Source organism: Primulina tabacum, chromosome 9 (assembly GCF_025594145.1).
Source record: "Primulina tabacum isolate GXHZ01 chromosome 9, ASM2559414v2, whole genome shotgun sequence".
NCBI classification, from domain to species: Eukaryota; Viridiplantae; Streptophyta; class Magnoliopsida; order Lamiales; family Gesneriaceae; genus Primulina; species Primulina tabacum.
Genome location: NC_134558.1, coordinates 19218976 through 19234983, shown reverse-complemented (window position 1 = coordinate 19234983; position 16008 = coordinate 19218976). Strand labels below are relative to the sequence as shown.

At 37.3% G+C, this 16008-nt stretch overlaps 1 long non-coding RNA gene across 3 annotated transcripts; it reads right to left on the bottom strand.

Moving 5' to 3' along the window:
- Positions 1 to 3279: 3279 nt before the first annotated feature.
- On the bottom strand, positions 3280 to 15708 carry LOC142556464 (uncharacterized). Of its 3 annotated transcripts, XR_012822623.1 has the most exons (8): positions 15594 to 15708; positions 14191 to 14238; positions 13871 to 13946; positions 9196 to 9393; positions 8919 to 9057; positions 5986 to 6123; positions 5832 to 5879; positions 3280 to 3547 (listed from the first exon to the last, which is right to left on the bottom strand). It is a non-coding gene; the product is annotated as an uncharacterized LOC142556464 (long non-coding RNA). The 3 variants fall into 3 exon arrangements; XR_012822622.1 differs by having other exon boundaries at positions 5832 to 6123; XR_012822624.1 differs by lacking the exons at positions 5832 to 5879; positions 5986 to 6123.
- Between the last annotated feature and the right edge of the window lie 300 nt (positions 15709 to 16008).

Genomic DNA, 16008 nt, shown 5'->3' with positions numbered 1-16008 from the left:
ATTCAGGATTTGCTAGATAAGGGTTTCATTTGCCCTAGATTTTCTCCATGGGGCGCACCGGTACTGTTTGTCAAGAGGAAATATGGCAGCATGCGGCTTTGCATTGACTACCGAGAGCTGAACAGGGTCACAGTTAAGAACAAGTATCCATTGCCGAGGATCAAGGATTTGTTTGATCAGCTTCAGAGGGTATCGGTGTTCTCGTAGATAGGCCTCCGATACGGATACCATCAGCTGAAGGTGAGAGAGTTTGACGTGCATAAACAGCTTTTCGAACGCGTTTTGGGCACTATGAGTTTATGGTGATGCCCTTCGGTTTGACAAACGCGCCAAAGATCTTCATGGATCTCATGAATCGCGTGTTTCAGCCATACTTGAATCACTTCGTCATATTTTTCATTGACGATATCCTGATCAATTCAAAGAGCAGAGAGGAGCATAGCCAGCATCTGAGGACCGTACTGCATACATTACAGGACAAACAGTTGTATGCCAAGTTCAGTAAGTGCGAGTTTTGGCTTGACAGAGTGGCATTCTTGGGCCACATTGTATCTCGAGACGGTAATGAGGTCGACCTCAGTAAGGTCGAAGCAGTCAGAGATTGGCCAGTGCCTAAGAGCGTGATAGAGATCCGTAGCTTCTTGGGATTGGCTGGGTACTACAGGAAATTCATTCAGGGCTTCTCTTCTATCGCGGTGCCTATGACCGCCTTGAAGAAGAAGAATGCCAAGTTTTTATGGGGATTTGAGTGCCATGAGAGCTTTGACAGGTTGAAGCTAGCATTGACCACAACACCAGTTCTAGCTATGCCATCAAAGCAGGGAGAGTTTGTGGTTTATACAGATGCTTCGAAGCTCGATTTGGGCACGGTTCTGATGCAGCATGACAGGGTTATAGACTACGCGTTTAGACAGCTGAAGATTCATGAGAAGATTTATCCGACTCATGATCTCGAGCTAGCGGCCGTGGTGTTTGCTCTGAAGATTTGGAGACACTATCTATATGGAGAGAAGTGCATGCTTTTCACCGATCATGAGAGCCTGAAGTACTTCTTCACACAGAAAGAGTTGAACATGAGGCAGAGGAGATGGCTAGAGCTAGTGAATGATTATGATTGTGACATTAGCTACCATCCGGGTAAAGCTAATGTGGTTGCAGACGCTCTGAGCAGGAAGCACTATTGATTGCTCATTTGACGGTACAGAGACCGCTGCACGCGAAGATTCAGAGATGTGAGCTTGCAGTTTATGCCAGTGGCGATGCCCCAAATCTTGCTACTCTGGCAGTACAGCCGACATCGAGAGACAGAATTCAGGCAGGGCAAACTTCTGACGAGCAGTTGCAGAAGTGGAGAAGAGGGACGAGGCTAAGGTTCAGAGACTATATAGAGTTGTGGACGGCATAGTCAGATATAGGAACCGTCTATGGGTTCCTGACTGCGATTCCCTGAGAGCAGATATTTTGAGCGAGGCCCACAGCACTCCGTACTCCATCCATCCATGGAGTACGGAGATGTATAAAGACCTTCAGACTCCTTATTGGTGGTCGGGCATGAAGCGAGATATTTTGCGTTTCGTTTTCGAGTGTTTGACTTGTCAGCAGGTCAAGGCAGAGCATCAGAGACCTGCAGGGAAGCTGAGACCACTCCCTATTCTCAAGTGGAAATGGGAGAACATTACCATGGATTTTGTGACAGGGCTTCTGAGGACTACTGTAGGATATAATGTCATCTGAGTGATAGTTGATCGGCTCACTAAATCAGCTCATTTCCTACTGACCATTAAGACTTTCACCATGACTCAGTACATAGAGTTGTACATCAGAGAGATAGTCAGACTGCACGGGATTTCAGTGTCCATCGTGTCAGATAGGGATCCGAGGTCCACGTCTGTATTCTCGAAGAGTCTACATCAGGCGTTGGATGCTAAGTTACTGTTCATTCTGTGTGTTTCTGGAGAGACATCCTTATTTCAATATGATTCAAGTACTAAAATTCGACTACAAGAAAAGAAATATCAAAACTCTCCAAATGTAACATAAAATAAATATTCCCGTGTGATACCGCATATTAATACGCTGCAGTCTACACTTGCTTTTTTCTGTGCTTTTTTACTTCTTTGGGATTTGCGCTGTTTTGTCACCGACGGCCCCTACCATATTTTTTGGCATCTATGGCATCATTTTGAATCTTTGTTCAAATGATGTTGCCCATTGAAAGGGAGTTGTTCTGTTTTTTTTTTTAGCTTAGGTAGATTATTTTATATCTCTCATACATTATTCTATAAATAGAATGATATATATTTGTCATAGAAGAGTTGCATCAACGACGATTTTGAGTATATGTGTGAATATATGACAATATTAGAGGGAAAGTCGGGATTGTGCTTACTAAGAATATGATGGTCATTTACTTGAAAAATGACGAAAGACTCGATGAAATTCAATATAAAACAAATTTTTAGAAATAAAAAAAATAATGTGTACCCTTTATTAGTGATGCTTTAGATGAATTATTTTCCCTATATTCAATGTTGACAATTCAAGCATAATTTGTATTCAAACTATTTTTCAAAGTTTGGTTCAAAGTGAGGCTACCAAACTTTGAAAATATATTCATCATTCACACTTCACCAAACCCAAAAATTTTCCTACAAATAACCATATAGTTGCATTCATCCATCTATCCAAAGACACGCAAAAACACAAGCAATTGAGTGTTGTATAACAGTCATTTAGATAGATTTTAGTATGCTCTGTGGTTGCGGCAATGTCCGATCTTCCACGTCAGAAAGAATTTTCTATGTGATTAGAGTTGTGTGAGTTCCACTTTGAAAGTGAGATTGAGTATATCATCCAAGAATAATTATTCTTGAATTTCTTAGTGTCTCCTAAGTTGTTCTAAAGAGAGTTGTTGTTAACTCATATGGTTGTAGGAACGATTTGTACCCATTATTGATATAGTGGAGACTACTTTTGTTGGACTTCGGTCTCGTGATTTTTTCCTAATTTGGGTTTTCCACGTAAAAATCCTAATTATTATCATTATTGATATCGTGGAAATATTTTGATCTGATATTACCGCTAAAGGGAAAAGAATCAACTCTTCCGCTGTAAGAAAAGTTATTTAATTTGGCTATCTAAAACGTCCACTACTCTTTTTTCTTTAAAATATACTAGAATTTTTTTCTTTCCTACACTATTCGGCCGAACTACCATACACATACATATATATTTTTAAAATACATTTGCACCATTTAAAATAAATTCACCAACTATTATTTAAAAATCCAAAGGAAAATAATTCAAAACATAAAATCGTCAATGGTTTACCAAACCTAAACTTCGCAAAATATCAAAATAAACTAACTCTAACATCCTCTCAAAAACTTCTCAAAAGCATCATAAAAGTCATAAAATCTTTAACGTAAACTTAAATCATAAATTAAATTTAAATGCGAAAAACTAGCACTGGTCCTCAGGTTGTGTGCACCTTCAGTCCAGCAAGATCAACCATCAAGTCTCTCAACAACATCGATATCATGCTCACCTGCATCGATCACACCTAGTGAGTCTATTGACCCAGCAAACATTAACCATGATAACAAGTAATATATATACAATCACATGCAATAGTGAAAATACTTTTATATAAAATAATTTTTCATGATCATGCATAAACTTAAACATTTTTCCTCTCATCATATGCATTTCCTTTTTCATCATATACGTATACATTTTTCATTTTATTGATTTCGGATAGTTAATTGTGACTTTCGTATCATCTAAAGGTCGATGGATCCATCTACGTGTAAATACAGTGCTGGGCGGCGGGGATATTAGCGACACTCTCACACCTCAACTGAGCCTTGGCCTTACATATCATCATATCATGTCGATGGAAATACGATCGTCGAGCTCCCTCTGGGGCCTTCTCCCGTAAACGGGCTCTCTCTGGGGCCTTTTCCCTCATGTTATCTCCAATCATATCATCGTATTAGTCACAATCACTTAACCTCCTCCAATGTTTCATATTTTCATCACTTATAAAAATTCATGCATATATATAAATCATTTTTCTTTTAAACCAAGCATGTAACACATCTTTTAGCATTAACGTTTCATCATAAAGTTTCATAAACATTTAAAATAAAATTTTTATCATATATTACAGCATTCAGGGCGTCTAACAATTTTTAGGTATAAAATGACCGTTTTACCCCTAGAAGCATAAATTTTCAAATTTATCCCAAGACCTCGAAATGACATCCCAAATCATTCTAAACTTAACATATAACCTTAAAACACTCCTATAAATATTCCTTAGACGTAAAATTATGCCCCTCGACTAATTTATCAAATCGTTTTTAAAGTTTAGACGTACATCCCGGTTTTGACAAGTATTAACTCGAAACTTAACCAAAACTTACCAAACTCGGAGCAAAGCTTAATAACACACAACTAAACCTTTTCCAACCCAAACTAACCCCATTAGAACCCTCGAACCAGCCTAGCTACCTACTGAAATTTTTGGTGTTCCTATTTTCTAAAACCCTAGTCTATATCATGCAAATTTTCGATCCTAGCTTTCAAGCAACTCGACCAGCCCCTATGAGCCCCTCCTAGGACCATGACTGAACCCCGATGAACCCTTTTGGACCCTACTGGACAGAGCTTAGAAGACCTAGAAGCCCCAACCCTTCCATCCGTCAATTATGCATTCGCGCGGCTCCCTCAACTCGTGCGATCCTCCTTTCCATTCGAGCCAACCCTCGTGCAGCCATCTTATGACCCTCATGCAGCCATCTTATGACCCTCATGCAGCCCTCTTAGAACTCCTAGTCATGCTCTAACAGTAGATAGAAACTGTAACCAACAAGGACTCCTAGCCGAATACCCCTTAGCCAGTAGGACTCTTATTTCGTGGAAGCTATGTACCCTCCATGTCCAGCCCTTGTGAAACCATTTCTAGCCTCCTAAAACCTCTGAAATTCATCCTTTTTTATTTCCCTAACATTGCAGCCCTTTTATGCACCATTAACAAGATTTTTGTATCATTAAAACATGAGTTTTGGCCATGGCATGTCAAAAAACGAAAATAAAATCTGTGTATCATGTTTTTTATGCAGGGATATAATTAAATACACATAATATGGTGTGAAAAATGTTTGGAAGAAAGTTAAGGCGTGCCTTTGCGTATATTACGTCCGAAAACAATTTGGTGATGCGAGGAACGTTGGCAGAGAGACAACCCTTACTGAATTCTCCTTCAACATTCACGTGAGGGCTAGTGTGTGGTGTGTGTGTGTTCTTGTAGAGGCAGATGAAAAAGTCCTTGTAAAATTTAGGGGAAGGGGCATGTGGTTATGTAGGTTAAGGGAGGGTTTTGGCTTTTAAATATCAATTAGAACACGAGATGTAAGCTTAGGCCCATTAACATAGTATATTAGGCCCATTAAGCCTAATAATTAATATTTAAAATATTTTGTTTAGGAAAGTTTGTGAAAATAATAGCCTAGTTATCGCAAAGTTCATATTTTCTTCGAAAATCGAATACCGTTTAAAAATAGGACTCGGTATATAAAATACATCATTTTCGAAAATTTCATTTAAAATACACCACACATTTAAACAATTAAAAATAATTGTTTAATAAAAATATTTTCTCCTAAATGGTCCCCGGTCTCCGTTTTCGATCGCGTCTCGAATAACCTTTAAAACACAATTTTATGCAAGTAGAAAACCATATTTTAAACATGTAAACACGTCTATCATATTAACTAAATGCAATTAAAATAAATTAATTAAGATACATAAGAAATTTGATAACTTACATGCATGTGATTCACGTAGATCTTCAAATTTTCGGGACGTTACACTATCTATCCCAACAAGGAATATCAGAGCCATATTAGGATACATGGAAGAATCCATTGCGCAGGGATGTTTAAACTCAATGCAAATATGACAGAGCATCTGAATTCTTACCAGGGTCTAATCAACCAATCTATCACCATGAAGATTACCCTGGATGACGAAGTTACGACACTATTATTACTGAGCTCCTTGCCAGATAGTTGGGATACTCTTGTGGTGTCGCTCAATAATTCTGCTCCTGATGGAAAACTGACATTACAAACAGTCAAAGATTGTCTTCTAAATGAAGTGTCCAGAAGAAAGGAGCAAGAAGCCAACTCTTAAACAAAGGCATTAGTTACAGAAATCGTTGATAATCGAGGAAGAAATTACACTAGAGGACCTCAGAAAGGAAGAGACAAATCCAGAGGAAAGTACAAGACCAGAAAACAATTCAAATGCCATTATTGTTGTTGGAACTTCTCAGTTCGCAATCTTAATTTTGATGTTAACAAAACTTATCATCTTATTTCTAACAATTTACCTTAGTGCGCAGACAGCTAAAACTGAACTAATCAGTTCACGAAATCATAACTGAAGCTATCGAAGATATCAACTGATTAAACCAACTTATCGCCGACACCAAATCAGTCCAACTGGTTCTTCTATCAAGTAGCTCAGTTAAATTGTCCAGTTGATAAGTAATTCAGCAGGAAGATCTCAAAAGCCTGGTCAGCTGATGTTGTATCCAACTGACGAAGAGCTCAACTGACCAGTTCAAACTGAACAAAGGTGAAATCAGTTCAACTGACGAGTCAACTAATTTCACTAAGCCCAACTGAATATCAGTCAAGCTGACCAAACTGAAGCATCAGTTAAAAACCTTTCAGTGCAGATTAAGACAAGCATACAGTAAATGGATTTCAGCTGTGCGTAAAGGTACAACCTCTTGTCCAGTCAAAGGACAATACTGGCCGTTGCATCAGAGCATTTGAAGACAAAACGCTTCAGAAGGACAGATGAAAAGACGAGACACAAAGACCAAGAAGCCGATTCAAAATGCAACGGATACAATAAATGAGTCTCACTGTACGATCAGTTATTCCCGCCTATATAAAGAGGAGATCAATGAAGACTCAATATATAACAAAACAAGAACCAAAAACAAGAAGAGAGTGAGAAAAAGAAAAACAAAGAAGGGCACGCTCAGTTGCAAATCAGCTTACAGAAGCATTCAAGCCCGGAGGGAACTCGTTATCATTGTATCTGCTTAGTATAGAAGCCATTGTCCCTCAGTATGTGAGAACACTTTTGTTCAGTTCTCACATACACACTCACTCTCAAAACCACTCAAAAACAGTCTTGCACAAAGACGTTAAACTTGTGTATGTAGTCTTTGACACATAAACGTTAAAGAAGTGTTGGTTGCAAGGTGCTGCCTTCAGTCGTAGCTAGGAGTTCAGTTTAGGTAGTAGTGTAAGTCCTAGCTGAGTGAGTTTGTACAAGTAGTTGTCTAAATCAAAGTCTTCTAGTGGATCCTATCCGTGGAGATAGAAGGGGTGACGTAGGAGCAGTTGAAGTCTCCGAACATCCATAAACATATATTTTGTATTTAACTGATTAACTATTGTTTTCAAACTGTTTTGATCAGTTTGAGTATTTGTCAGTTCAGTTGTTACCGTAACTGAACTGAAGAATGCAAAAACTAATATGTCTTATTTCAGTTAGTCAGTTTACATAAGTTAGAATGTTTTCTAAATATATCAGTATTCTTCACGAAGGATTACTTCGAGTTTTTTCCACTTGGTTTTAAAACCAAACTCGATTTAATTAATCGGTGTTAATATTCTTAGAACACGAGCTATTGAAGCTCATTGGAAACTGTTGTGTACGAAATGCCTTCGAAGGCACTAGCACACACGATCCTTCAGTTGGTATCAGAGCGGGTTGTTCTAAGTAGAACATTTAAAGAAAACTGTGTTTTAAAATGTATTACTTTAAAATAGTGTTAAAAGCTATTTAAAAGTATTTTAAATTATTTTCAAAACTATTTGAAAATATTTATATGTCTATCTTTAGTAAAGAGTTGAGAGGATTGGTCCTGCAATTTTCGTTATGACCACTTCTCCAATTTCTTAACTTTGGAGTTTTTAATCAGGGTGTAGGGGACTGAGGAACATATGCAAAGATGCACAGCCAAATTGCTCACTGAACAAGAAATCAGTTGCAAACCTACCAAGTCAATTGTTCTTCAGACGAAACTCATCTATGTTGGGATGTTGGTTTATTTAATCACCAACTGAACTCCACGTGAGCCTAGTCAGAGTCTGCTCGACCAGTTGGGTGAGCACAGAGGACAAGTCCAAAGCAGTTTAACTCATTTCTCTAGCAAATGGAACTCACAACTGATGCAGTTGTTCAAGCTATCAAGACAACTAGCTGATGGTATATCCAGTTCTGTCACAGAAACCGACTGATATCGATGCTGTTTAAAATATGCTATTGTGATAGCAATTTTTCCTTTTTCAACTGATGTATACACTCAAATGTAAATTCTTGAAAATTTAAATAAAACATCATTCTTATTCAGTTGTGTTCCGTTGGGATTGAATAGATATTTCAGTTATCTTGCTTACGATGCTTGAATGATTAATTGACTAAGTTAAATATTTCTCAAATACGGGTTTTATTCAGTTTCTGAGCGGGAGCTTTCCTTTGTAAGAAAATTTAGCTTAAAATCTAGTTACTCTCTCAGTCAACTGAAAAGTTCTGTTTTAAATTTTTCTTTAGTAATTCAGTTTTTGAGGGGGAGCCTTTAACAGAGTTCGAATGTACTAACCCTTAAACTGAATATATTGCGCTTTAATTGCTTAAGTTTCGTGACCATAAAAAAGGGGGAGATTGTTGGAACTTCTCAGTTCGCAATCTTAATTTTGATGTTAACAAAACTTATCATCTTATTTCTAACAATTTACCTTAGTGTGCAGACAGCTAGAACTGAACTAATCAATTCACGAAATCATAACTGAAGCTATCGAAGACATCAACTGATTAAACCAACTTACCGCCGAGACCAAATCAGTCCAACTGGTTCTTCTATCAAGCAGCTCAGTTAAATTGTCCAGTTGATAAGTAATTCAACAGGAAGATCTCAAAAGCCTGGCCAGCTGATGTTGTATCCAACTGACGAAGAGCTCAACTGACCTGTTCAAACAGAACAAAGGTGAAATCAGTTCAACTGGCGAGTCAACTAATTTCACTAAGCCCAACTGAAGATCAGTCAAGCTGACCAAACTGATGCATCGGTTAAAAACCTTTCAGTGCAGATTAAGACAAGCTTACAATAAATGGATTCCAGCTGTGCATAAAGGTACAACCCTTAGTCCAGTCAAAGGACAATAATGGTAATTGCATCAGAGCATTAGAAGACAAAACGCTTCAGAAGGACAGACGAAAAGGCGAGACACAAAGTCCAAGAAGCCGATTCAAAATGCAACGGATGCAATAAATGAGTCTCACTGTACGATCAGTTATTCCCGCCTATATAAAGAGGAGATCAGTGAAGACTCAACATATAGCAAAACAAGAACCAAAAACAAGAAGAGAGTGAGAAAAAGAAAAACAGAGAAGGGCACACTCAGTTGCAAATCAGCTTATAGAAGCATTCAAGCCCGGAGGGAACTCGTTATCATTGTATCTGATTAGTATAGAAGCCATTATCCCTCAGTATGTGAGAACACTTTTGTTCAGTTCTCACATACACACTCACTCTCAAAACCACTCAAAAACAGTCTTGCACAAAGACGTTAAACTTGTGTATGTAGTCTTTGACACATAGACGTTAAAAAAATGTTGGCTGGAAGGTGCTGTCTTCAGTCGTAGCTAGAAGTTCAGTTTAGGCAGTAGTGTAAGGCCTAGCTGAGTCGGTTTGTACAAGTAGTTGTATAAATCAAAGTCTTCTAGTGGATCCTATCCGTGGAGATAGAAGGGGTGACGTAGGAGCAATTGAAGTCTCCGAACATCCATAAACATATCTTGTGTATTTAACTGATTAACTATTGTTTTCGAACTGTTTTGATCAGTTGGAGTATTCGTCAGTTGAGTTGTCACCGTAACTGAACTGAAGAATGCAAAAACTAATCTCTCTTATTTCAGTTAGTCAGTTTACATAAGTTAAAATATTTTCTCAATATATCAGTATTCTTCACGAAGGATTACTTCGAGTTTCTTCCGCTTGGTTTTAAAACCAAACTCGATTTATTCATCGGTGTTAATATTCTTAGAACACGAGCTATTGAAGCTCATTGAAAACTGTTGTGTACGAAATTCCTTCGAAGGCACTAGAACACACGATCCTTCAATTATGTAGGTCCAAACCACTATGAAAGAGAATGCAAAAAAAGAAGATAGATCAAAGAAATGGGACAAAGTCGGAAGAGAAAGACATGGCTGCAGTACATCTGATGGAGATATTATCATCCTTGGTGATGATGCATGTGTCAGTATATCATACCAGCAAACTGATTGGATTATTGAGTCGGGAGCTTCATATCATATTACTCCAAACAGAGATATATTTGCGTCCTACTCAAGTGGAAACTTTGGCAAAGTTAGAATGGCCAATCAAGGTTTGACTGAGGTCGTTGGTATAGGGAGCATTGTCTTGAAGACAGATACAAGGAGTCATCTCATTCTCAGAGATGTTCGACATGTTCCAGATATTCGATTTAACATCATCTATATAGGCAAGCTTGATGATGATGGTTGTTCAAGTAACTTCGGTGAAGGAAAATGGAAACTCACCAAAGGATCTCTTATTATTGATAGAGGTATGAAGGAAAATCCTCTTTACTTCATGCAAGCAAAAATATCCAATGGAGAGGTTCATGCATCTACAAAAACCTCATCCATTGAGTTGTGGCACAAGAAACTTGGACATATTAGCCAAAATGGAATGGAAACATTGGCTAAGAGAAAACTCCTTCCGGAAGTATCTGGTATGCATTTGGAAACCTGTTTTGATTGTTTGGCCGGAAAACAACACAGAGTTGCATTTCAAAGTTTTCTTTATCCAGAAAAACTCAACGCTTGGAGTTAGTACACACAGATTTGTGTTACATGAAATACAGAACTCTCGGTGGTGCGCTATATTTGTGATCTTTGTTGGGATTTCTCACGAAAGGTCTAGTGCTTTTCGCTGAAATATAAAGATCATGTCCTTGATGTCTTTAAGAATTTTACCGCAAAATTTGAAAGAGAAACAGGAAAGAAACTGAAGTGTATTCGTTCCAACAATGATGGTGAATACAGAGATCCATTTGAGCAATACTGTATAACTCATGGTATCAGGCTTGAGAAAAGTGTTTCAAAAATCCCACAGCACAATGGTCTAGCTGAAAGAATGAACAAGACAATTTGTTAGAGGATAAAGTGCATGTTATCACACTCCAAATTGCCCAATTCTTTTTGGGGCGAAGCTATGAGAACTGCAATTGATTTGATCAATCTTTCTCCATCAACTTCGTTAGATGGTGATGTTCCTAACAAAGTCTGGACAGGGAAAGATGTCTCATACAAACACTGAATGTTTGGTTGCAAAGCTTTGTTCATATAACAAAAATGAAAGATCCAAGCTTGACGACAAATTTAAAAAGTGCACATTTTTGGGTTATGGCCATGAAGAGTTCGGATACAGATTATGGGATCCATTGAATCAAAAGATTGTTAGAAGCCAAGATATTGTATTCCTCAAAGATGAAATTGGTTCTGATGTGGAATACAACAAACGATCACAATCATCCAATTCAAAAACTCCTGTAAATTTAGATTTCAGGATCACGGGGCAGAAACACAAACTGAGCATGACTATTCAGTTGAGCCAATAGATGCTCAAGACAACTCTTCAACTCCACCTTCAGAAACAGTTATCAGAAGGTCCACCAAAAAAAGAATACCTTATACGAGATACAACCCACATGAGTATGTGTTTATCACTGATGGCGGAGAAGCAGAGAGTTTCAAAGAAGCTGTATCAAGTACACAAAAATATAAGTAGATCGAAACGATGAAAGAAGAGATGCAATCGCTTCATGAAAATCACACCTACAACTTAGTAAAACTACAAAAAAGTAAGAAAGCACTCAAAAATAAATGGGTTTACAGGTTGAAGACTAAAGAAAATAAATCACGGCTAAGGTACAAAGCGAGGCTAGTTGTGAAGGGTTTCAGCCAGAAGAAAGGTGTTGATTTTGATGAAATTTTCTCACCAGTGGTGAAGATGTCCTCTATCAGAGTTGTTCTGGGACTTGCAGCTAGTATGGATATGGAAATAGAACAACTCGATGTTAAGACTGCATTTCTTCATGGTGATCTACATGAAGAAATATACATGGAGCAACCGGAAGGATTCATAGTTAAAGGCAAAGAAGATATGGTGTGTCGATTAAACAAAAGTTTATACGTGTTGAAACAAGCTCCAAGACAGTGGTACAAGAAGTTTGATACATTCATGATGAATCATGGGTACAACAGAACCAGTTCTGATCATTGTGTATTTGTTAAGAAATATGATCAGAATGATATCATCATGATATTGTTGTATGTTGATGATATGTTGATCATTGGTCATGATTCAAGCAAGATAGAAAAGCTTAAGGGGGAGCTTAACAAGTAATTTGCAATGAAAGACTTAGGATCAGCAAAACAGATTCTTAGAATAAAGATCTCGAGGGATAAGGCCAATAAAAAACTATGGTTATCTCAAGAACAATACATTGAGAAAGTTCTTTAAAGATTCAAAATGGATAAAGCAAAGGCTGTTACTCCACTTGCATGTCATTTCAAACTAAGTTCCATTCAATGTCCCACAAGTGAGGAAGAAAAGAAATAAATGGAAAGGGTTCTTTATGCTTCAGCAGTCGCCAGTTTGATGTATGCGATGGTATGTTCAAGACCTTACATTGCTCACGCATTTGGCATGGTAAGTCGATTTCTCTCGAATCCTGGCAAAGATAATTGGTCAGCAGTGAAATGGATATTCCGATATCTGAGAGGTACGTCTAGGCTTTCTTTGAGATTCGAAACTAGTCAAACTATGTTAGAAGGTTATGCTGATGCAGATATGGCAGGTGATATTGATTCTAGAAAGTCCACATCCGGATACTTGATGACCTTTGCAGGGGAACAGTCTCATGGCAATCAAAACTTCAAAAGTGCGTGGCATTGTCTACAACAAAAGCCGAGTACCTAGCCACAACTGAAGCATGTAAAAAATACTATGGTTGAAAAAGTTTCTACAAGAGTTAGGCTTGAGACAAGAAAAATTTACGCTCTACTATGATAGTCAGAGTGCAATTCATCTGAGTAAGAACTCTAGTTTACACTTAAGGTCAAAGCATATTTTTGTTAGGTATCATTGGATCCGAGATGCGTTGAACGAGAAATTGTTACATCTTGAGAAGCTACGTACCGATGATAATGGTTATGATATGTTTACACTAATATTGCACAAGTAAATAAGTCCATCTTGGTGGATGACCTATAGTCCATCCGGTACACATATCCAAAATTTGAGACGAATCTCAATTATAACAAAACTCCTCCCCCATCCCCATCTAAAGAAGGAAAAAAACGATTGAACCAACAAGCATCACTTACTTTCTATGTATAGAACTTTGTATAAACACAACTACCCAATAAAAAAAAGTTCACGTGACATCCATGGAGATATGAAGAAATCTCATCTTTTACATATTCCACTACATAAAGCAATAATGTTGTAGCATTAAACCCATCATGGTAATATTTTTCCAATTCTGAAAGTCAGTTTGGTTATAAAATAAAAAGATATTCAGGAAAGTCAAAAACCCAATTAACCAGAAGATCCTATCATAGTCAGTCCAGTTTGCCATGGACCCACTCATAAGCAATAAGAGGAAAGTGGTAAAAAAATTCCAGGCATTTCAAGTAGTGGCTTCAATAGGAGAATTTTGAAAGAACTTTAAGCATAATTAGGTACCTAAAAGCACTTCAGAGGTCCACAGCTCCCAATGTACAATTATATCTTTGATGAAATCTTCTTTTCCCTTCAATTTCTGAAGATTATTTCATCGAGGGAGGGGAAGCAATGATGATTGAGGGAAGAGGGAAAAAACAAAGACAAATGAAACTGATCGAATTTGATTGCGGAAAGTAAGGCGAGAGTTTAGAAAGGTGAGTGCAAACAACAGAGCTTCTAACACGACTATATTTCAAGAAATGAGATATCCTAACAGCTTAAAAGGGAGTGTCCATGTGTCCCACGAGATATCCTAACAAGATACCACATAGCATAGGTACCTGGCTAGTATCCCTTAGTGAGCAACCAATTTGAGAATCTAACATCACCTGGTGAAAAAAACAGAGCATGAACAAGGCATATAGGAAACAAGCAGTAAGTAAGATGATAAATGGGAATAACAACTTCTGGCCCATCAAATTGCCAATGAAGGAATGAGATTCACAGAAAAATGTAATCGTAACTGCACAATACTTATTCAGTTCTTTCATAGTCAAAGATTAAATAGATAGAGTTGGACCGGTGGGGATTAAAAAATGAAGCGCAAGACATTATATTATGCCTGCTTGTTAGTAGTGGATTAAGCGTTGGCACACTAAGCAAGGCACAGAATGCAGTGCTATACTTCTAATGATCTTATGGCTGCGTATATTACTTAAGGTGTTATATCTGAAACTCCATTTATACCTTATGCATTCCAAACCAGCTTTGAAAGGAATGCAAAGAAGTACACGTTTGAACCTTGGAGCACAGAAACCAATAATCTATCTAAGTATATCTACAAAATTTCATTAAGTAAATGATAAAAAAGAGTGTTGCAACTACTAATTCTCACATGAAAAATAAAAATAACTCAACCCCTCAAATTTGAACAAGTTCTGATTTGGGGTTTACCAGTTATCATAAAAGAAAATTCAAGAATGCATAAAGTAACTGGAACATTAGTCGATAAATTGTTGGACTCCAGGCTCCACTGAAATTCTATCTTTCACTTTTTCTCGGGCCAGGCCTTCCAGAGAATATTCACATTATTTGATAAATAGTTTGTGAACCAAAATTTTCACCCACCACAGTTACTAAACAACTCCACTGCAGAAAACTGTATACACATTCAATCGAGATGCATGCGCTTTCAAAGGAGAATATTGTCATAGTGCATAACATAGACCAAGTACAGCGCTTAATCCAATAGTACACAGCTTGTATACCTAGGTCTTTGAAATTATAGCTTATTTTCTTCATGTAAGTGGATTGTGTAAACGTGAAATAATTAGGGATTTTTTCTAGATTGAAAACAGCATTATCATCTCATTGTTCTACAGAAAATTTCATTATTCACATCATTATCCAAAGTTTAGGTTTTAGTAGCCGACTTGCTCAACTAGTTTGTGAGTGCTCAATAAGAGCTTCACGATCTCTTGCGAAGAAATGTAATTTTATTACGGATACACGAGAAATAATTTCACCACTAATATAACTTAGCTACTCGTACAATATTTAATAAACCCATATCATTTTTACAATCTATCTTTTGAGATGCACGTTGTTTAGAATGTAATACCAAAGATCATTTGTTCAGCAACATAAAAAAGGGCAAAACGCGACTATATTGATACAAACCATTCTGCATTAGCATTTCACAGACAAATTTGTAAAAAGAGTATATATGAACATGTCACAGGACCTGCCCCAAAAGAAATCTCCTGGCAGAGACCGATTTCTTATCGTCCTGTAGTCCTGAATCTGACTCATCATGAAACCACCCAACGGATTTTTGAGCTTCTTCGACAATTTTCGAAATCCCTGCGTGTAATAAAATGTGAAGAAGATGAAAATAATAATACGAATAAAGAAAGATAGTAAAAATTACACAGACAACCGACTGAAATAAATTTCTTTTCCCGCGTTTCAAGATCAATTTATCCGCATTACAATCAAACTAATCCAACACCAAAAATTCCAGTACCAAAATTACAATTGATCTCATGCCTTTAGGTCAAAAACACATCATGCCAACAACAAAAAATGACTAAAAAATATTCCGAAACGTCAAATCTTTGATTCAAGATTCAAAGCAACGTAATTCTAAGCACAAATTC